Here is a 24,071-nt window from a genome sequence, read left to right on the forward strand (position 1 = left end):
AGTACTTTAAAATTTTAAACGTTGTCATTAATTCATATAAAAGACATGCCTACTTCTCTGGGCGCCATACTACTCGCGTCAGGGGGATGCCACTGCCCTATTTTCTCCTAAAAAAGTAGCATGGAGAATGCTACACCGACAAGAGCGTAGCTCTAAAATTAGTGATGATGATGTAAACCTCCACCAACCCGCAGTGAAGTAGCGTGGCGGAGTATGCTCCAAACCCCTCTAGTTAATTGTGTGTAAGTATAGGTTATTTATGTATGTATGATGAAAAGACATCAATGACTGCTATATATTATATAAATTAATATTTGGTAGGGTTGGCAGGTACAAGTTTCTTGCTTGAAACTTGAATACATTTCTTTTTTACTGACTTCAAAAAAGGAGGAGGTTCTCAATTCGACCGTATATTTTTTTTTATATTTTTGTATTATTACTGTGGCGTCCCCTAATTATAATTACTTTTTTTATTTCTTTCCTTTTAGGAAGAGTTTGTTGAGAGTGAGAGAACAGAAAGTGGTGTGTGTCAGTCAGATCAGAATATTAGTGAGTGGAATATGGTGCTGCCCGCGACATCATCTGTGTGCTTTTTGATCTAAAACATTGCATATCTGTCAATTTTCACCCAAGTCAGTCCTGTTGTTTAGGCGTAGAAAGGTAGAAGACACAACTGTGTCAGAGAATCAGAGAATCATAAAGTAACAACTTTCGCAATTAAATTATTATTATGAGGAAATTGCTACCTTTGCAATAAGGCCGCCTTTTCTATTTATTACTGTGTGCCTTTTTGTATGTGACTTTTTGCAATAAGGAATTGTGTATTGTACCAGTACTAGTAAGCATAGATTCCTAAAAATATATTATTGTTCTGTTCGACACATCCTTATTTACTCTCGTAACCTAAAATCATTGTCCATGACGAGGCTGCCAGTTAATGATTCATATTGATAATATATTTACCAGGGAGCGTGTTTCAGTAATCAATATGTAATTGCGGGGTAGGCAGCGGTCGTGTTGGTAAACGTCCACCGCACCGGGCCGGTCTCACGGTGAGCTTGTTCAACCTAGGTCAAAGGTTTAATTTCTGTTAATAGCACCTTCAATCATATATCTACACACACACACACACACATATATTATTGTATATTACCATCTTCTTCTTCTTCTATCGTGTGGGTCGTAAGGTGGATTACCAAAGCCATCAACCCTGGTGTCAGGGTTATTATTGAACCGCCAGAGGCCCCTGACATAGCTCATGTAACTACTACTTACTTACATCAGTAAGTAGTAACCGGGACCAACGGCACAACAACTTCGATCTATGTGTCTTCATTAAGCCTCTCTTTCTTTATTGATTTAAAATACAAAGAAAAAATATCTTATACGGTAAAACGTTAAAAGTAGTCAGAGTATAAGTATTTTATATTATTTCTCTTGCTTCGCCGTGATCATTACGGGATTCATACGGGATGTGCTGGTAGGAATGACAAGCCATCATTAAAACTAAGGATCGGTTTGATTTGTAACTATCTTAATTTAATTTATTATAATTTAAGAAAAGTTGTGTATTTAAATAAATAGTTTATTATTAACTATTAATGAATAATTATAAAAGGAAAAAACGAAAAAAAAAAAACGTTTAAGAAAAGCTAAAAGGTTATCTTTTTAAGTTCTTATTAAGTTATATGTCCACCTTTGCATGATGAATTCCGATATGACCGTGTTATACTGTGTTTTGGGTATTTATTTACATACCTCACAGCTCAGACAACGTTTAAAAGCGTCCATTGTGACTGGCACATCACTACATTGATACAGGTAAAAGAGCTTAACAAATGGTCGTCAATAGCCGTCGACCCGCGAGATGTCACGTGATGACGTCATCCGACACGTAGGACGACAACATGGCCGACACGACACAATAATGCGAGACAAATGCGACTCTATCCCCATTCAGCCGCTCCCCGCATTAGCACACCCGATATCAACAACGCCTAATATACCAACACTATGGGAAATAAAAAAAACACTCTAAAGGTCCCATACACATCTCACATCTGACAAATTTCGGACAACAATACCTCACTGAATGATATAAGGGTTAAATGGATAACGTCCTGCCAACATAACTCTGCATTTCACAACTAAAAATTTTATAAACTTTCATTCGATTCGAATCCTTATTAAACAGAATTAAAAACGTTAAAGAATCATCGGCAGGTTGTCGGTATGGTAAATGGCGTGGTAGTTGATAAGTAAAGGGCTATAGAAGGCGGCGCGTTTGATAGCGTGTCGGATGTCTCAATCGAAGGCTTTGCTGCGCCCGCGCCGCCGCTGTACTCCCACACGCGGCTTTGTCTGCGCCTGTGTGAATGTTTTGCGAACACTTCTCGGGGTTTTAAAGAACTTGAGGCTTTGATTTCAAAGGTGTCATTAGAATAAAAGTATTTAGCTGAATGAAAACTGAAATCAAATATATTTTCTTTGAATGCCATATCACATTCAAATTGCATTCTAAAATAATATATGTGCATTAAGTATTCCAAATTCAACTTAAATTTTAATACATACTTTAAAAAAATATTTGCTACCTATCTGCCACTATTATTAGAGCCGGAATAAACACAATTCATAAAAAAAACTAAGTCCTTTAACTCTAACGTAATAATTTAGAGTGACATCGTATACCTGCAACTGACGCATGTTTGTACAAAACACCACAAAAGCGGCTACAACATCATCACATGTTGTCTGGCGGGACCGGCAGACCGGCTGTGTCGGCCAGCGGAGAATAATTGCCGGTGATAAATCAACGAAGACTCCGGCTAAAGTGACGACAACTGTACCCTTTACCCTATAACACGTCCTCTCAAACATGCGTCTTATATTTGTAACCTTAAAGTTTATATTCAAAAGCAATTTTTTATACGATTTAGGGTTTTAAAAAGTGTGAATATAAATTTATTATCCCCGTAATGCGGATGTCAACAGATTTTTTTTAAGCCAGCTTTAATTATGTTATTAAGATACGCTTTTTGTAGAAAACATGGAGCTCTTTGTCAGCGTTTTAGAACATATTCCTTTGTAAGGGGAAACGTTTGATAGACCACGTGAAGTTATGGACGCTGTGCCGTCATTTGGTATATACAATACTTACAAGTTTTTTTTTCTACGAGACAAATAAAAGAAATCTGCTGGTTCAGTTGAACTTATAACTATACAGGTAGAGAATGTAGGTACCGAACTATGTACACATTTATGATAAACAACAGTACCTAATCAAAGTTAGCTTATCGACACTAGATTAGTCTAGATATTACCATCCTGCTGGGTCTGCATGACAACCGCGCCGCGCGCGGCGCGTATTATATCCAGCGCTTGGACCAATAAACGATACGAATGCTATCTACGTAGGTGGACGTCAAACGGCTATTGGTCGAAGCGCTCAATATAATTCGCGAATTCAACTCTTTGTCTATTATGTCATTACACTTTAACCACACTGTAGCTAGAGCATGAAACGTTATTATTTTTTAATCAATTCTCTCAAAGGATCGCGACTTCGTAAGTTATATGCTGGTATTAATCATGAGGAGCCTTTATTGAATGGAAGCACCTATAAATAAATTGGCAACAAAGCGGCAGTGTATGCGGTGCGGGGTTTGTAATCTAATAACATTTAACCCTTCAGCGGCTGATCCCTCTCGACGCGCCACTAAGCCGGAACACGCAAATTATACAACAAAGACGGTCGCATCTGCGCGCGTGTACCTCTCGCTCCCACTAGGGCACTCACACCTTGTGAGAGCGAGGCAGCACGATGTAACATAGTACAGATAATAAGATTTAATATCGATATAAGATACGGTTAATAAGTGCAAGGATGCAACGGTGCGGACAAGCCGGGAGAAGTAAGGTGGCCAGGGATTCATTAATTATTACAAGTTTCTTTTTATTTGACGGATATACTCCAAGTGCCAACCTACATTGAAGCAGCATGAAGTTCGTTCAACCAACAGCAATAATCAGCAACAGAATAAATCAAAAAAGTAAGTAAATACCTCTAAATATTAAAAATCCAGTTCTAATTATTGATGATGGCTTAGTTAAAAATGTTATAGAATGTACCTAATGTGCAATGACATAAGCGACAAGGACTTTCTTGATCCATAGTATAGCTTAAAACCATTTGCATTTGGTAGCTATACACCCCTGCCTCTGTCTCTGTTGGATACAGGGCCTGATACTATGTTATGCTATGCATTTGGTAGACCTGACGGATAAAGTCCCGTTTCCTCCCAACCCAAGTGTACCCTAATCTGCAAAATGAATCACCCAAAGCTGGCAACCTCTGACACGTCTGCAATCAGAACCATCCGCCATCGCTCACGCACTATTTAACACAACCCGCTGCGCTTGCGCACCACCGAGCCGCATTAAATACATCCACTCAAAAAATCCCTCTTGAACCCACACTTTCTTTCAACAGTTCCAACCACTTATCTACGAAGGATTAAAAATTAAAAGGAAGTCGCATTCAAAAAGTGGCTCTTAAAATTATGTTTTTGAAATAACTCTTTTGTTCGAAAATAAAAAACGGGTAAAGATATCGAGATTGTGCGACGAATATGAGTTGTTTTCACTACGTTGGCTCTCAATGGGGTTAACGTAAATGTTTTCTGTAATCGGATTTTTATGGAAGTCTATTATTTAAAGAATACGGACAGTTAAAAGGTTGGATTTCACTTCACAACCGTTAAAAAAAATACTTTCTGAAGCGATTTTGTTTTGTAACTTGCTTAACTGTAACTTCCTTTTACTAAACAAACCCAATCGTTTGCTGCCATAAGTTACGTAGAAGCCTCTATGACCAATCTCCAACAAAAAACTGCTCTTCAAACATCAATTACTCGGAACAAATGTTCTATGAAGCTATCATTGCTGGAGCTAATAGGTCTTAAAACGCATCTACAGTTGTTCGAGAGATCAATCGCGGCATCGACGGCCGATGTTTGTGTATCGATTAATTAATAAATCGAGATCCTCCGATAGCGAGCACGCCGCCTCTGATCCCTCCTCTCTAATTGAGTCATGCCGACACAAAAGATACACTCCAAACCACAATGAAATTGCCATTGAACAAAAAACAGACAAGATATTTCCAGTCTTATGAATACGACAATAAAATAATTTAACTCCAATTTCAACGGCAAATTAAGATTTGTAGAATACACCCGAGACAACATTAAATATTCCAGTTCATCAATTGCTAGCGTTTCATTTTAGACCTTATTTTGTCGCTTACTAAGAATAGTAAATCATATCGGAAAGATTAGTGCGAAAGATTGGTTGGTAGAAAAAAGAAAAGGTCGACCACTAAATGCCGGGCATTTGAGCTGTCATATTATTAAAAAATAAATAGTGCGCGGTGTATGGGAATCTATAGGATTTGATTAATGGCGGCTGAACTCGATTATGTTGTTGACGAATTCTCATCGATGAGAGATTGATGGCGGGTCGGGGGAGGCTCGGGTCAAGAGGTGTTTTGTGCGAATGCTTTGCACTTTCAACAGCTTGGATTAAATGCCACTTACCAAACGATGAGGAGTACAGCTCTGAACTCTTATGATCTTCCCAAAAGAAAGCAAACACAGAGAGTAGCAGTGCTATGAAAATAAGTTACAATTTACCGTTTGCCGTGTTATTGTAGATTTCCTTGGATGGCATTTACTACTGGGTCGGATAGTACAGTCGTTTTTTGCAGTAAGTTTTATCAACAATAGACACTAACAATAGATAAAAATAAAGTTAAGAACAAGCCCGCAAGTTCACACGTTGGTTCAACCCAAAACTCTTAAAAAATCTAAAGTAACACTATATCGCCCGCATCAGCTAAAAGGCTAATAGATTCATTGTATCTCACAATATGTAACATTAGCAGATTTGAGCAATTTTTTAGCAAAAAGCTTCACCCGTTCGCACCTGTGCCTTGTCTTGTATGAGAAACGTTCACTAGACGTGCGCCCGATGAAGACGGCGCGTTTGACACACAAGCCCTGAGTAACGTGATATCGATCTGCACAATGGGTAATCCGCAAATCCCTGTTAATATCAATATTAAGGATAAAAGGAAAATATCGTGGGAGTAGCTCGGTGAATGGGTAGGGTGAATCTAAGAGATTTGCCGCATTTTACGTGAAAAAATAGATTGAGCATAACAATATACGTAATGAACAGGTAGATACATATCTACTTGTAGTTTACAACTGTTTCAATATATTGAGCTCTCTAGGTACTTCTATGAGTTAGAGACTCAAAAAGTTTATAATTTATTTATTTAAGAAACATCAAATCAATGGCCTAAGAAGCAGTAAAAGGAAGCTTGATTATTTACTTATTTTTTGTTTCTTTAATCTTTGATGAGACAATTCCCCAGCTAGGGTTACTCGGACACCTCTCTGCGCACACGCAGCACGCACGTAACCCGACGCCCGCGCATAAAGCCGCTTTGTGCAATCAGCTTATTACGGACGCATTGCAACCAATAAGTATTACATATATTGGCACTCAAGTGCGCTTAGCGGTTATTTTAGCTCTTTTTTTTTTTTTTTTTTTTTTTTTTTTTTTGACGTGACTTATTGTAGATTTGCCGCAGATGGCATTAACTACTTGGCCGGACAAATGGGGAGCGCTGAAGGCTCTCACCCGGTACAACGTTTAAGACAACAGGCCTGAGGGTGCCCAGTTGGGCGCGAACCTCGGCTCAGGGCGTCGTCTGAGAGGAAAAATATTTGAAAGAATTAATCGACCCTAGTGGGTCGATAGCGATAAGCGCTGAATGAGGGAAATCGTCGACCACGCCGGCGGGGTCGGTATCGGGGTCCTGAAGTGTTTGGTGTCGCGAGCTGATTGGCTGCCTCTATGGCTAGAGTAATCGGGTCGTCGGGATCGTATATTACGTCCTTCGGACGCCGATACTTTTCAGTACCGTCCCTAAGCGGGATGTATTCGGAAGCCGCAACTACCAGGGGATTTTGGTGGTGCGGAGCAGAATCGAAAAAACGTTTGGAAGCTAATTTGAGCCATTGGGCAATGGTTGGCAGACCTAGGTCAATGTGCAGATTTTCATTGCGAAGGAACCACGGAGCTCCCGTGGCTTTCCGCATGAAACGATTTTGTATTACCTGTAGACGGTGGATTTGAGAGGGACTCGCATGAGCGAAAACTACCCCTGCATAGGTCATGATCGGACGGATGCAAGTCGTGTAGATTTTGACCTTATTCCTAAGGGACAATTTACTTCGCTTGTTAAGGAGACAGTGAAGACGGCCCATTACAAACGCGGCGCGATCGCGCACACGTTTGATATGGGCCTTGAAAGTAAGACGTCTATCTAAGACTACGCCGAGATATTTGACTTGCTCCTCCCAAGGGATCGGCTTGCCAAACATCTTAATGATTTTAAGTTGACGGCGTGACCGTGGCGTGTTATAATAGCCCTTTGAAAAGTACACCGCTGCACTTTTCTCCGGGTTTACCTCGATTCTCCATTTGCGAAACCACTTGCCCAAGGCATTGGCCGCGCGTTGGAGGATTCCGGTCATCATAACTCGACCACGGCACGAAGAATAGATGGCTGTATCATCCGCAAATAAAGCTAATTCGGTATTAGGGGATTTGGGAATGTCACTAGTATACAATGAAAATAGTAAAGGGGAGAGGACGGAGCCTTGTGGGACTCCGGCATGTATCGGGTGCGGTGACGAGAGCGTCCCTTCCACGCGGTAGCGAAAGGTTATTTTAGCTCGTATGTTACGCGTAAGATGATATACTAGTTTTATGTTCTTACTTGAAGTTACAAGTATAAAGTTAAATAGCATTGTCACATAACATAAGCTCACGACTACATCCCAATTGGGGTAGTCAGATCGGGGTAGATAAATCCATCGCAAGATGAACTAAGTACCCACACCTAACCGAGCTTTGCATTATACCAACCGTGTTAGTGAAACTGCACTTAAGATAAATTAATAACTCATTGGTGTAAGTCCGATACTAGGTTTCGAAAATTAGAATTCCATCTACTTGCATTGTAGTTCCACGGGTTCGAACCCCGGCTCAGGTTCTAAACCACTGAATTCGACTTTATGAGTTTGAATTCATGTTTGCATAATTGATATCACGTGGTGTCCAGGATTAATTATAAGCCCACCCCATCACATTGGACTTAAACACATTGATGTTATAAATAAATAATATGTTACTATAGTTAAACATAGCTAGCGAGGAGTGGGTGTATATATACATACTATAAGCCTCTGTCTACCCCTTCGGGGATAAAGGCGTGATAGTATGTTATGTTACAGAAATTGCATGTAATTAAACAATTTTGTAACACTTTTTTTTGATAGTGTCGTTCAATGTCTATTTCAATTAAGCATTCATTGGATCATTAGATAATAATAAGATCACCCTCCAAAGATCGGAGGTTAGCCTCCGTGGCCTAGTGGTTGAGCGTTGGGCTCACGAGCCCGGGTTCGAATCCCGGTGGGGACAAATCACAAAAAAACACTTTATGATCCCTAGTCTTGTTAGGACATTACAGGCTGATCACCTGATTGTCCGTAAAGTAAGATGATACGTGCTTCGGAAGGCACGTTAAGCCGTTGGTCCCGGTTACTACTTACTGATGTAAGTACGTAGTCGTTACATGAGTCATGTCAGGGGCCTTTGGCGGCTTCATAATAACCCTGACACCAGGGTTGATGAGTCTGACATTCACCTTACAATCCACACGATAAGAAGAAAAAGAAGAAGATTAGATAATTATTATGTAAGTAGTTTATTTCCACATGATGATACGCTTGGAGTCGCTAGCTTTTAGTGACATATCGTCCGTAGAGCACTGCCGGGTGTAGGGCGCTCTTAATGTGATCAAACAATAACTCATGCTTCCTTGTTGGAGCTCGTATCTTGGGTTGTTGACTCCTCGCCTACTTCCGAATCAAATTGTTTGACGCATCTTCCAGAGAACTGACTCGGCATTACATGGAAACAATTGTACTGGATAATTACTCGCCTCATTCGTACTGAATGGATGTGAATCAGATTCATTAGCACAACTGTTCATTAATACCTACTTAGATAGATGTATCTCTCCTTCCGAGAAACTGTGAAAGGCATACTTACAATACAAGAAATAAAAACAAAATTGCTATTCAAAATTCTAGATTAAGTAAATTAAATTCATCTTTTTTGGGGTTATGTATACGTTTATACAATAAAATACCAGATAATATTTTAAATTTGTCAGAAAATAAATTTAAAGCTCATGTGAAGCTACCTAAATGATAAAAATGTCTGGTATTGAATGTGTTCCTCTAGTTATTAAATAACTTGTAATGTGTACCATTGGTTTTTAAAAGATGTGTTGCTGTTACAGTTTCTTGTCATTTCTTCTCCTCAGCCATAACACCTTGCGAAAGGACGTAAATTCAAAAATGTTACGTTGACATTCAACAAGTTTATCCATGATAATTACGTTGAATAAATTAGTCTGATTTCTGATGAAGGAAAAATTTAAGGGAAGAGAGGAAGGGGTAGACCTAGGAGAACATTTATGAAACAAATAAAAGAGAAGGTGCAGGTCGTGTCCTATCGGGAGCTGAAGGATTTGGCGGGAAGAAAAGAGGAATGGCGACAACCCCACCGACAAGAGCTCAGCTCTTAAATAGAGACAGAGAGAGATAGATAGATGAAGCTTTTAATTAGTCCACTTATCAATCATAATTGCTTAAACTATTTAGCATAACATAACAAAGAATCACGCCTGTAGCCACGAAGGGGTAGGCAGAGCTGAATATTATATACCCAGTCCTCGACAGCTATAAAAAATTTCAACGTAAAACGAAATTCAATATTATTTTAATAAGATTTTATTGTCTATGTCTTTGAATTTATGAAGTCTAATAATAAACAAGTTTTACATCAGTCACCAAGCCGCAGTGGAGCAGCGTGGTGGAGTATGCTCCATACCCCCTCCGGTAGATTGAGGGGACGCCTGTCCCCAGCAGTAGGACGTGTATATAGGCTGTTTATGTATGTTATGTAGATCAGTCACAGTTGATCGTAGGTAAGAACAATTATACAGGGTGTTAGTGACACCTTAACGAATAGGGACTGAAGGAATGATTCAGACCATGATTCAGAGTTGATATCAAATGGAATTTCCTGTCGGAAAATTCATGAAAATGTTTATGTTTTTTTAATTATTTTCAGTTCCATACTTTTGCGACGGGAAATTCCACTTGATATCAACTCACAATCATGGTCTGGATCATCCCTTAAAGTTTTCATTACGATGTCACTAACACCTAAACACCCTGTATGTGTGCGTGGCTTTTGTTTGTCGCGCGATACTTTTTTCACTCCACTTTTCATCCCCTTTAGTGGTGATATCCAGATCAAAACTATCCTATGTGCATCATAGTAGGTAACAGAGAGTCACTTTCGCATTTATAATATTGGTAAGGAAGTAAGGATAAGCAGTAGGGTAGACCACCGCCATAAGCCTATAATAATACACGGGTACTGTTATATGGTTTCCGCGACAGCTAAACCGGACATAGTGTATCCTCAGGCAACACCTATGTTTGAATATATGGCGGACATAACTCGCCAGTAATACTGAGACTTTATATCAAACAAGCGGCCGCTCGCGACTTCGTTCGTCTTCTTCTTCTATCGTGTGGGTTGTGAGGTGAACCAAGCTCATCAACCCTGGTGTCAGGGTTATTATTGAGCCGCCAAAGGCCCCTGACATGGCTCATGTAACGATTATTCAATTACATCAGTAAGTAGTAACCGGGACCACCGACTTAACGTGCCTTCTGAAGCACGGATCATCTTACTTTCAGACAATCACGTAATCAGCCTGTAATTTCCTAACCAAACTGGGGATGACAAAGATGATTTTTGTGAAATGTCCCCACCGGGATTCGAACCCGGGGTCTCCGGATCGTGAGCTCAACGGTCAACTACTGGACCACAGAGACAGTGCCGTTCGTCCGTCTATGTGTATCTTTGTAAATTGTAGCCATTTTGTTATTCTGATTTACTCGTATATTACCTACTGTGAAGTTTCATCAAAATCTGTCTAGTAGTTGTATGTGAAAGAGTAACAAACGTACCTACCTATATTTATACTGACGGACTTTTGCGTTTATAATATTAGTTACTTAGTTTCGTTTTTTAGTTAGTTATTAGTTTAGTTTTATTTGTTTGTATTCTGTTTTTTTCTAAGTATCTAATTATTGTTGTTTTTTCTTTTGAATATTTTGTGTATGTGTGTCGAAGTTGTCCGAAATAAACTTTATTATAATTATTAATTAGCAGCTGTATGTTATTAGTAGATATTGGCTTCGATAGGTATGAAGTTTAAAAGGCAATCTTTGTTATCCTCGTGAAAGAACATTACTGTATTTTTATCATTATTTATAAATAATTCTAGTATATTTTTTTAAGCTTGTGCCCTTTAACGAAGCCGCAACACGACATCTCGGATAAGGGTCGATCATCTCGATATAAAAACCCGTGATTAAGATTTTAAAAGGACGATAATCGAATTGTGATTGGTGCGCAGCGAAGCGTGCGCCGGAGTGGACGAGCGCCCGGCGGATTATGCCGCGGTCACCGGCTAAAACCGTTTCCATGTCGCGGGACTTAGCCTGACTTAGCGGAAGATGACAGGCGGATTACAGTGCGGTGTTTCCTCTGTATCCTGATACAAATTCATAGATATTTAATTGTAATCAATCTTCCGATATGTCTCTGCGTGTGAAAAAAGCTCTTAGGATATAATTGGCACTTAAAGCTTTTTAATACTAATGACTAACAAACCTGAATTCTAATAAAATAACCACTTGTTATTATTGAAAATATTCCTGTCCGATTGGTTCTCGAATTTTATTATAGCGTTGCAAAAGACGAAGTGGGTGAATTACCGTCACCGAAATCATTCTGTAGTGCATTTTTTAAGAAATAAGAGGCTCATGTCACGTTATGATGGAGTGTGTGGAACGAACCTGAAAGATTTTTTTTTTGATTTGATTAACTATACTTAATCAAATCAAAAAAAAAATTTTTTCACCCTCATTGCCCCAGCACGCCCACACTTACACACACGTACACACACGCACGCACACACACACAGACACATACACAGACACATACACACACACATACACACATTATACAAACATTCATTAATTGCTTATTTGTAAAACGTAAAGGTAACAAAACTTTCTTACCTATTTACTACTGTTATAGAAGAGCGGGGTCTCCTGGTACAGGCATATTTTGCTTAAAAGGAGGCTCCAGTAATTAGTTTAAGAAAAACATGTCAGAAAAGAAAATAAATACTTTTGATTTGATTTGATTTTGATACTTACGAAGTAGGTATCTATTATAAATACTCTTCTCGCCTGCCCGTTATCGGCTGAAGCGACGAACTATATAAATTGGTTAATGTCGCTTTGAGCCGTAGAGAATAATCTTAAATGTTATATTTAATTTCATTTGTATAAGTTAGTATATATATTTGTGAGCACTTATGAGGGTGACATATTCTATTTGAAAAAATCTTCCCTCCTAACCCTCCTAAGAAAAAAAATGGGCCCATGTATTTTTTTAAATAACATAGGCTCGGTTTGACTACAATCTCACCTGATGGTATGTGATGATGTAGTTTAGGGTGGATCACGCTTACCTAGCAAATGCCTATTCACTCTAGCCTTGAAGGCTCTCAGATTATAACGAGTTGGAAAAACAGACGACGGAAGACAGTTCCAGTCAAAAAGGAAGACGCAAAACTTATAGTGCGGATTTGTGGTATATCCACAACATAACGATGAAATTCCTGCTGATGTCTAGTTGTCCGTATACGGAATGGAGTGGATGGAATTTACACAATCATGAAGTTCCTGCGCACACTCACCGAAGAGTATCCTAATGCGCAAGGAATTACTATCGTTTTACCGTTTAATAAATAATTGTGCCACCGAAATTACTTGTATTTCGCTAGCGATGATTTACCCAAGTAATATACATAATCGCAATACTTAACTGGCCATGAAATACAAATCAAAGTTCTGAATTAATGAAATTTTATGATGTATTTATATACGTATTTTTTATGGATCCAGTAAATCTAGCGTGGTATTAGATGACCTGTCACCCGCGGTATTGGTACAGGAGACGCACGCGCAGCCGGGCGAGATGATCGCATTGACTGCGCCCGCGCCGCCGCCGTCTCGCTGCGAGAGTGTACAGGACTACAGTCATAGCTTTGTGTATAAATTAAATCCTTTAGCGAAGGATTTCAAAATCTTCAGAGATGTCTACCCTTTGTTGGTGAATAACTAAAATCACCGATTGTCTGAAAAAATAACATGATTCCGTGCTTCGGAGGGAACGTTAAGCAGTTGGTCCCGCCTATTAGCCTTAAAAAAAACACCTCCACTAACCTGCAGTGCAGCAGCGTGGTGGAGTATGCTCCATACTCCCTCCGGTTGATTGAGAAGTCTATGCCCAGCAGTGGGACGTATATAGGCTGTTTATGTTACGTATACTACCAACATTATACTGACGATTTCGAAAAGATTTGAGAATGACTCCAAAACTTTCTAAAAAATACTCGCTAAGTGAGTCGCAAGTTCGCGACGATATATCCATATCAATGATTGTTTCTCTGAAGAAGACAAGCCTGCGGTAGTGCTGGCCATGCTGGGCTGATAGTATCGAGAAAGTATTCTTTTCTATTTTGTCGTGATATATTGTAGATTGAGGAGCTCGGTGGCGCAGCGGTTAACGCGCTCGGTCTGCGATTGTTGAAGTTAAGCAACTTTCGCAAAGGCCGGTCGTAGGATGGGGAACACAAAAACAAGTTTTCATCTCGAACTCCTCCGTGCTTCGGAAGGCACGTTAAGCCGTTGGTCCCAGCTGCATTAGCAGCCGTTAATAACCATCAATCCGCACTGGGCCCGCGTGCTGGTTTAAAGCCCTATCTCCCTGTCCATCCATAAGGAAGGCCCGTGCCCCAGCAGTGGGGACGTTAACTCTTTGGTGATGATATTGTAGATTAACCTATTGCCAGCTTATATCATGTTATATTAGATATATATAAAAGTGAATGCCGTGGTAGCCCAGTTGATAGAACGCATGCCTCGAGCACTTTGAGGTCGCTGGTTCGAATCCAGCACAGGCCTAAAGCAATGACTGTTTTAGGTAAGCGGATCTTGTGAAAAACGGTACAATGGTAGGGAAATGAGATATAAAAGTGAATGAGAAGCGTCAATTTGTTGTGTAAAGTGCATATAGGTTTAGATTTATATAAACAAAAGGAGATCATCGGCTCTCCATACTTTGGCCGGCCCAAATTTGAAAGTGCCGGCCAGAGAAAAAAAATGTGTCGAACCTTTCGAGTAGATTGCTCTGAACATTTTTTACTATGACACCAAACGTGTATGACCATTAGTTTGGCTTTAATTGGATTTTAAAAATCACGATTTTTCATATATTTTGTAAAAAAAATATTACGTGTATGAAAAATACAGTTTTTTTAATTCGAATAAAACCGAAGATATTGACCCTACAGCTTTGGTGCCATAGTAATAAATGCTTAGATGGATAAGATCTAACGGAATATACCAAAATTATTTTTTGGCCGGCACTTTGACTTCTGGGCCGATATCCGATGATCTCCTTTCTTATTGAAGACTTACAGTTACTTACATAAGAAAAATGTTTACTTACATAGTAAAAACAATATGATTATGATGCTGAACTAAAAGTTATAGCTCAAAATGTTCATATTTTACATTACCTACATAATTAGCAAGTTTGGCTTGAAATGATCGATGTGAACATATGCGTATTAGTTTATGTATTTAGCAACGATAGTCCTAATATAAGTACCCGTTGAATTTGAATCAATGCTCTTGTAAAAAGATGCTAAGAAAATTATTTGTTAAGTAACTCTCGACAAAAGTAAAAACGTCTGAAAGTTTCCAGAAGTATGCAAATTTACTTGTCGATAAACGGATTTGTTTAAGATTGTTTTCCGTAATCTCCGTTTGTTCGAGCGGATCATCTGGCACCAGCGGTTATCTGCTTCCTTTCTGTTTATAAACAACAGTTCTCACAACCTTTTTTGTTTTGTAAATAACACGCGATACCCAGCCTCTGTTAGGATTAACGTTCCGCCCGCTCTAATCCTCCCTAGCTCTACAACAGGTAGGTTTCAACGATAACCAAACACAATAATTGACGATTATCTCCCGCTAATCACCACTAGATAACTTTCAAGTTTATACGGAGGAGTTAAGGTTCCATTTTAAGAGCAAGCAGCGTCGCACAGTCAACGAAATGTTTCTAATAATTAGTTATCATCGATCATCTCAGCGGCCATATTAATAAAGATATTAAATGCCTGCACCGGCGGGATTGTAGAGTATTTCCAGTCTTGTCGGAGGTTGTTAAGGCTGGGTTTGTGTTGTGGGGATGTGGTGGGCGGCGAGATCAAAGGCGGCGGCGTCTGTGGGACATTAGCGGCAAAACCAATCATGTGACAGCGACGCGGCGCGCGCCACGACCGCGGGCGACCGTGCCGCGCGGGCACACTAGAGGTGTCCATTCATTTTTTACTCATTTACAAATTACAATGAAACATTTTATATCAATTATTATGTGGATTAATTGATCAGAGACATCATCGTCGAAGTGAAAGACTGATTCTCACATCCATGTTGTCTGAAAGGTTCTTTAGAACTCGTCTCTCACTCAGCCGTTCCTCCTCCAGTATGTGTCTCATCGACGTCGGTGTCCATGATCTAGGAAAAACTTAGAATGTAAACCCTAAAGGGGTGGGTAGAAAGCCAGAAGTAATTTGAAGACTACTCGCAACCAGTTTTTATAAGTTATATGCTCATCAACCCATAGTATGTTTATTCTTAGTCTTAATCCATCAGACAATTCAATTTCAAAAGACAATTCTCTCTAGCGTTATCTCTTTTCCCTAGGGTCCGAGGGATTTGGCAGGTCCGGTTGTTTACAGAAGCGACGGGAAGTAAACTGCTACACGATAATACTCAAAAACGAAAATCAAATCACATCAATTTATTTGCGAGAACACAAAAAAAAACACAAACGAAAACACGAAAAAGAAGAACACAAGAGAAAACAAAAGCTTTAGAGACTTTATTAACTTTTGTAGAGAGTTATAAGTGCACGAAAGAGGATCATAAAATTCATAAAAAACCAATGCAGCCGCTATCATCTACATAATGTATGCGTTGGTTTAATTGTGCTCGCGCTACGAGACTTACAGGGTGGGCATAAATCTCGATTGCAGACAGACACATCAATAATGTTGACTTGCCCGTAACTCGCTCGTAATATAATATCTTAATTGCTGTCAATGCTGATTGTTAAGGGAAAGATTGGAGACAGAACATGTATTTGCAATGGAATCTACGTCTGTACGTCATAAGTGCACACGGTTAATGTAAGGTACACAGTAAAGGGGTGATAGCAAGTATGAAAGGGTGTTTACCTCTACTACGTTACCGGGTGAGAGCCTTCAGCGCTCCCCATTTGTCCGGCCAAGTAGATAATACCATATGCGGCAGATCTACAATAAGTCACGGAAAAAACAAATCTCGAACTACTGGACCAGATAAAATCATTCAATAAGTACGTAATAAAAAGCTACCCTGAATAATAATTTAATTACACCTAGACTACATTGTATGTGTAATGTTACATAAAGTCCGCGCAGAGAAAAACGCGGACTTTAATTATTTTTACATAAATTCAACTAGTATTAAATGTTACTTGTTATGTATTTGTTTGACTTAATAATAACCGACTCCTTAATTCAGCATCATTATTACAGATTGTCAAATTGGCCAGAAAAAGGTCGTCAAAGGGGGCCGCTGGCTGCGCGGGAGTGGGCTTGTTGTCGCAGCGCGGTGCCCACAGGCATCCAGGGACCAAGAGAGACACTCCAGGGCCTTAAGATGCTCAGTATCCTTAACCAGGACGAGCCCCATATCCTTCTAACACATTTACCTGCCTACTGTTAAAATCTAAACCTTCATTTACAACTTCTAAATTTAAATGTCAATAGTTGTAAGAGGTATAAACTATAAAAAAAATGTAGAATTTTTACCCAGGGATGCTGGTGAAGACCTCAACGGTTGCAGAGGCGGAGATGGGAGTCATCGGTATGGCAATGCAAAACGGAAGGGACCAGTCACAGGGACTGTAACCTGGAACCTGACAGAGGGCAGCAGTAACAGTCGGTACTATTCAGATGCGGAGGACAGGAGTCCTAGTACGGCTTTCCCATATAGCATCACACTCGCGTCAGAAAGAGTTTTGCGGGGCGGAAGGCCCTACTTTTCCCTAAAAAAGCAGCATGGAGAATGCTACACCGAAAAGAGTGTGGCTCTTAAATTACCTAATGATGATGATGTAATTGAATTATATATAAAGGTCTAAGAATGCCAAGTGTGACCTCAGTTCCCCATTGGTCCAGACAAATAGTGAGTATATGTCAAGTTTAAAGAAGTCTAGCTTTGTGGTCCAACTTTTACTACCAGGGCCCTTGGTTGCCTACCTACGCCACTGTGCACGGGCGCAGGTATTCGTGGGGATTCGCCCGTGTGCACCGGAGTCGATCCGTCGATCGCAGTAAAACAAATAAACCGATCGCTAACGACGCCACTCGACGACGGGTTTGATTGATCAACCAGGTTGCATGGCAGTGGTGCTGCACTTCTGGTTCATGAGTTACGGAACTAGGTCAGAGTCTAATATGATTGAAAAGTAATCGCAATTATCCTGCTATCCTACCAATATTTTTAACGTGAAACTAACATGTCAGTTACTACGCAGATTTTGATGAAACTTCACACTAATTTGGCTCAAATATCAAAATAACAATTTATACATAAGCAGACGAAGTCGCGGATGGCCATTAGTTAAATATAGTTATGTTAGATGAGTACAAATTCATAAACATATTATATTATTCATCTATAATGTGTTACCTATAGTACCCAGTAATGTACATTACCAGTTCGATCTACCGAAATCATAGCGAATACTTCAAAAATAAAAATGTAATTATATGTAAGTAAATTATTGCTTAATAAACTACTGTAGTGCTTTATCATCGTTTCGTAAATATTTTCGTGGAATTTTACCAACTAGCAACAGCAGCAATTCATATTTATTCTTCGTGCAAACATCACGGATCCGTGCTTATTGTTGTGATTCCGGCACATACCAGATGAATGTTTAACAAAATGTATAAATACAACATGTGACTCGATTATATGCGCAGACGACAAGTTAAATTTTACACTCTTTTACTCATGTCATTTGCAGAGTAATCGTTACATGAGCCATATAAGGGCCTTTGGCGGCTCAATAATAACGCTGACACCAGGGTTGAAGAGGTTGGTATTCCACCTCACAACCCACACGGTAAGAAGATGTCACTTGCATATAATTATTATATTTTATACATAAACAGCCTATTACGTCCCACTACTGGGCACAGGCCTCCCCACAATCGACCGGTGGGGGCATACTTTATAATAATAATAAATAGAGTTCGATATATTTCTTTTGAATTGCAATTATAAAACAAATATATCGCAGCCGTAATCTTTAAAGCGCGTGAGTGGAAGTGGAACATTAATTCATCGTAATCTAGTTGTCCAGTGGTCCTCCACTCACAATAAAAGTAATTTCCATGTAAATGAGGTGCGGTTGCGCACCCCTGCCGCGGCGAGTTCAAACGACTTGATCCGTCAGCATTTTGACATCTTTTGATATCCACCGACAAATAATAACACAATTATTCCATATCTACTTTACAAATGCTTCTTAATTCTATTAAAATAAGAATGATCTTAGCTTGGTTAGAGATCGGTGCCATACTAGCGTACTGGCTGCAAAAGTAACGTCTAACAAATGGAAACTACTATTGACGAAAAACTATAAGAGTATGCGTTATATTCCTTTCGGCTGATTGAGGGGAAGCCTGTGTATGTTTATGTAGATACCCTAATGTCATTGTGCTTATGGCTACCGGCCAACCAGGGGCCGATTCTCTCAAAATATAACCCTGTCAGACAGTGTCCTGGGCCGAAGTTACAAAGAACAACAGGCCTGAGCAAGACAATAATGTCATAAATTTCGTAACGGGTGAAAGTCCTCAGCTCTCCATTTGTCCAGTCAAGTAGTTAATACCATCTGATGCAAACCTACAATAAATCACGTAATGGTTACACACTTGTCCCGGCTTGTCAACAGTTGCGGGTTCGAATCCCTACGGAGACAGTCCTTTCGATATTTTCTCTTTGTAACTCATGCATGACAATTCAATCATTCAGGTATTTCGATTGCCGATGGTACGTGTATCTGACGTGAGGAAACGGGTTGTCAAACGGTGATGGAGCGGCGCGGGCGCAGCGGTCGGACACGCGAGCATCCGCCGCGTCATGCCGCTGACAACCGCGGCCGCGCGACACCAGGGCCATGTTGCTAGAATACGCTAGTCGCGATCATTCCTGGTCATTGCTGATAACCTTATAGGTTCTCGCAATTATAATAAGAATGCTACACAACACAAAACATCAACAAAATACATATCTATACAATTTGTATAGAAATACAAACGTATGACTTCATCAAGCGTGTCAGGATCGAAGAAAATTGACTTCTACATTATCTACTTACCCCAGTGGGAAATAGGCGTGAGTTTATATATGTATGTATGACGTCATTAATAAATTTCGTGTCAAATGTCGTAATTACATTAATTAAAAGAAAGATAAATCAGTCAAAAAGAAAAAATATACGGAATTTTCATAATCTTAAACTGATTCTATTTCTAGATTAGAATTTTATGATATATTTTTAACCCAGTCATTGTAACTATTGAGACTTGTAGCCTAGGTTTAATATGAATATATTATATAAACATGAAATTTATCATATGTGAATAATAGCAATTTGTAGTTATATTTTATATGATGCAAGTTGTTTTCCGATGACAGTGGCTCTGCCCACCCCCATAGAGATTACGAGAGGATGTTGTGGCCGTCTGTCCTAAGTTTTATTTTTTTATTACCTCGTTACTTTGCTTGACGAAACTGTTAATGATCAAACATGAAGGTGTCCGGAACTGTTAATTTATTTTCACCAATTACCCAGACGTAGCATTGCTACGCACCTTGTAGCTCTGCTACGGAAACATTACTATCGTAGCAGAATTTGCATACGTTGTAATTTACACAGCAGGTAAGTCGCATAGCGCACTGTATCGAAGGAGCTAGGTAATCATGTAGCCATGCGAATTATGATTTATATAAAATCTGTCTCTTCTTCTTATCGTGTGGATTGTGAGGTGGAATACCAACCCCATCAACCCTGGTGCCAGGGTTATTACTGAGCCGCCAAAGGCCCCTGACATGGCTCATGTAACGTCTACGTACTTACATCAGTAAGTAGTAACCGGGACCAACGGCTTAACGTGCCTTCCGAAGCACGGAAGCATCTTACTTCTTCTTTTATAAAATCAGTGTAACCGGCTCTTTGCGGAGAAAGACAGTAATCAATTATACGTATAGAAGTATACTTAATACTAAGTATATATAGAACGGTAACTCTTAGCCCCGCGCCAATTGGTATCGGGCGCCTACCTCACCCCCTCTGGGTCTTACTTTAGTCTTAAATGGCTATAAGCCGCTAAGGAGTAAAGGGGAGAGCGCGCCAGCTGTGTCTCGCTCGCACTAAGAATGAGATTTTTGTATGACTTGTCTGGAGTGGACCTAAAACGTAATTTCAAAATGTATGTATGTTTCTAGTTTGATATGCCTAGTTTATGAAACACATAAAAGAGAAGGTACAGGTCGTGTCATATCGGGAGGTGAAGGTTTTGGCGGGAAGAAAAGAGGAATGGCATTTACTCCACCGACAAGAGCGCAGCTCTTAAATAGAGAGAGAGAGAGATGCCTAGTTTAGAGTATGGGGGTAGTTTACAAGTTTTGATATTTATCCCTAACTGCGTGGAATGATACAATTCCGTAAAGTAACGTTTGTTATCAGCCCGTATTACAATATTCATTACGGCTCGTCCGTACCAGAGCGGCGCGGCGGTGGGCGGGGCGGCAATTATATCAGACTAGTGGAGTACGCGCCCGCACTCGGTTGACATTACCACTCTAATTGAGTTATGTTCTTATTACTCGGTTCACGAATGTTGGTTCAGTCTTACATATGGAATGAAGCAAGCAATACCAAGAGCTTGTAATTTAATGATTTGCCTATAAATATACGTTGCTCCTACATTAAGCAAATAAAAAGTTAGGACGCATTCGGCTGCCTCCATTTAATACCGAGTGAGGGTAGTTTTACTTTCTACAATACAAACACTTTATCGCACTTAAGTATAACATGATGGACTATGGTCTAATCAACTGTTATGACAATGTCTAAATACTTTATTTCCCATCATATCCATCTTAGGACTTTGTGTATCAAGATTGCCAGCAAGTTTTCTAATTACTTGTGGCTCTGGCATCCCTATTTGGGAATAGGGCCGTGAGTTTATGTATTTATATGTAAAGTTATAAGATATGACGACAAGATATAAGCGCGCCTCGAGGTCGGTACCGCGTTGCAGCGAGGACCTCTGCTGCTCATCACGCCGCATGCGCAGCCAGATAGCATCGGTTCACGCCTGCGCAATTGCCGGGCTCTGACCCCCGACCCGTGCTCTGCTTAGCCTAATTTCTACTCATACGCACACTACGCTACACCGCGCTGATGGCTTTGTGGGATATTCTAAGAGAATGCGATTATTTTTCAATGATTTGTTGTCAACCGTTATAATATTATAAATATCTGTAAAAAAGTGTAATAACATAACATTGCCTCACGCTTGTATCCACGAAAGGGTAGGCACAGGTGTATAGTATCACACCCAACGCTCGCCAGCTATGTTCAAGACCCATGTAATAGGAGGCAAGCCTATTTCCGTGAACCGGGCGCAAATTCTAGAAACCGTTCAAAGCCATAAAGTCGAATTCAGTTACGAAGAGTAATGAAATAGCATAAACATTATGCGTTCAGTTCTAGTACCATTTCCCTCGTAAAAGTTCTCCAGACGCACGACGAACTAAGTACCCCCGTAATATAATTGACGTGACTTACTGTAGATTTGCCGCAGATGGCATTAACTACTTGGTTGGACAAATAGGGAGCGCTGAAGGCTCTCACCCGGTACAACGTTTAAGACAACCTGGCCAGGCCTGAGGGTGCCGAGTTGGGCGCGAACCTCGTCTCAGACGAATAAGAAATCAATAAGTAAAATCTGTTTTTGTTTGCCATTTGCAGTTCTTTAATACTATTCCCAATCCCGAAATGGATCCCGGCATTCCGAGATTGTCAATATAAAATCCCGTAGTCCCGAGATCAGAAAAGAGTCTCGGGATTGAAATCTCTAATTATAAGTGTTTATTAATAAATTATTCTGTACCTCAACCCACAACCTGAAGATTAAAAAAAACACTAGTTAATATTTTCATTAACTTCTCAGTAGGAAATTCCACTTGATATCAACCCAGAATCTTGGTCTGCATCATCCACCTTAGTATTCGTTACGATGTCCTAACACCCTGTATGGGTAAATCCTCCTCCGCATCCGCCACACGGGGGGTACGTAAATCAGATATATATAGAAACCTGGTCAAAAATTTCAGTATGGCCTGTACAGTCATGAGCAACATAATGTACCCACTTTTGGACTCTGTCGCACTAACATATTTGACATTTAGTGAGACTTACAGTGCAAATTGTCAAAAAAGTTAATGTGACATGGTACCAAAGTTTTTTACATACTAATGCTCGTGACCGTACAGTACTTTCAGCGGCAAACCGTTCTCTAATAATCTCTAACGTTCTTATTTATAAGTACTTACACATAAACCATCCTCAATATATCCTTTGCACCACGCATCAGGCATCCACTTACCAAGTAATATTTGTGCATCACACTCAAGTAGTACGAATGTAAAACAAACATGGCAGCGAGGGGGCCAGGATAAATAAAAGAACGAGCTGATTACGTTGCGCGGGCGACGCGTGCCGCAGTCACCCTCGCACATGCGCGGTAGCCAGCAACTGTATCTAATCTACACAGATTTAATAAAAGATGGTTTTTGTGATAGTAAATTTAGATTCTACCCATTATCATTAAATAATTAATAAGTTATTAAAATGATTATATTATTGTGCCTTCGAAATTGACAATGTTTTGAAGAACTAAATACGAATACGACGATTATGACGAATTATGACTTTATAACTTCAACATTTCCTATGTCCATCTGGCGCAATATACTTCAATCTAAACTTCAATAGATCAAAATGTACTGTACAATGCTTCTATCATGCGACAATAACTATCCCATCGGAAACACAAGGACAAACTGCGTGAAGTTATTTGACTGCAAGCGATGATGACACCGACTCTTGCGCCGAGTATAAAAGCAAATGGAAATGTTGGTCTCCTCGCGGCGCGCCAATTGTCACAGATTATCCAATCAAGGACTTTCTCCGCAGCTGCGCGCGCGCCGATGCACTCACACATCTGCTACTAAATAATTACACACCAACATCAACAATTGATTTACCATATATTTTCAAACTTAAAAAAATATTTCAGCACAGAACAGAACTTTGTCTTGCAAGTGTCGACCATGAGCTCCTTGCTCAGGCACCAGAGTTGCGGCTCAGTCATCGGCCCGCCAATACTTCCGACCATTTATGATAAATGCTTCTATGTTTTTCTCTGAAGTAAGCATCTTCTTCGGGAGAGTGATGCAGATGGGGCGGCATGGAGAGGGGGACTTCCTCAGGCAGGGCTTGCGGACGTGTCGCGTGCATTCGGCGCCGGCGCCTGCACTACGCCGCACTTCCTCGGTCTCTGCGTG

Source organism: Pectinophora gossypiella, chromosome 7 (assembly GCF_024362695.1).
Source record: "Pectinophora gossypiella chromosome 7, ilPecGoss1.1, whole genome shotgun sequence".
NCBI lineage: Eukaryota > Metazoa > Arthropoda > Insecta > Lepidoptera > Gelechiidae > Pectinophora > Pectinophora gossypiella.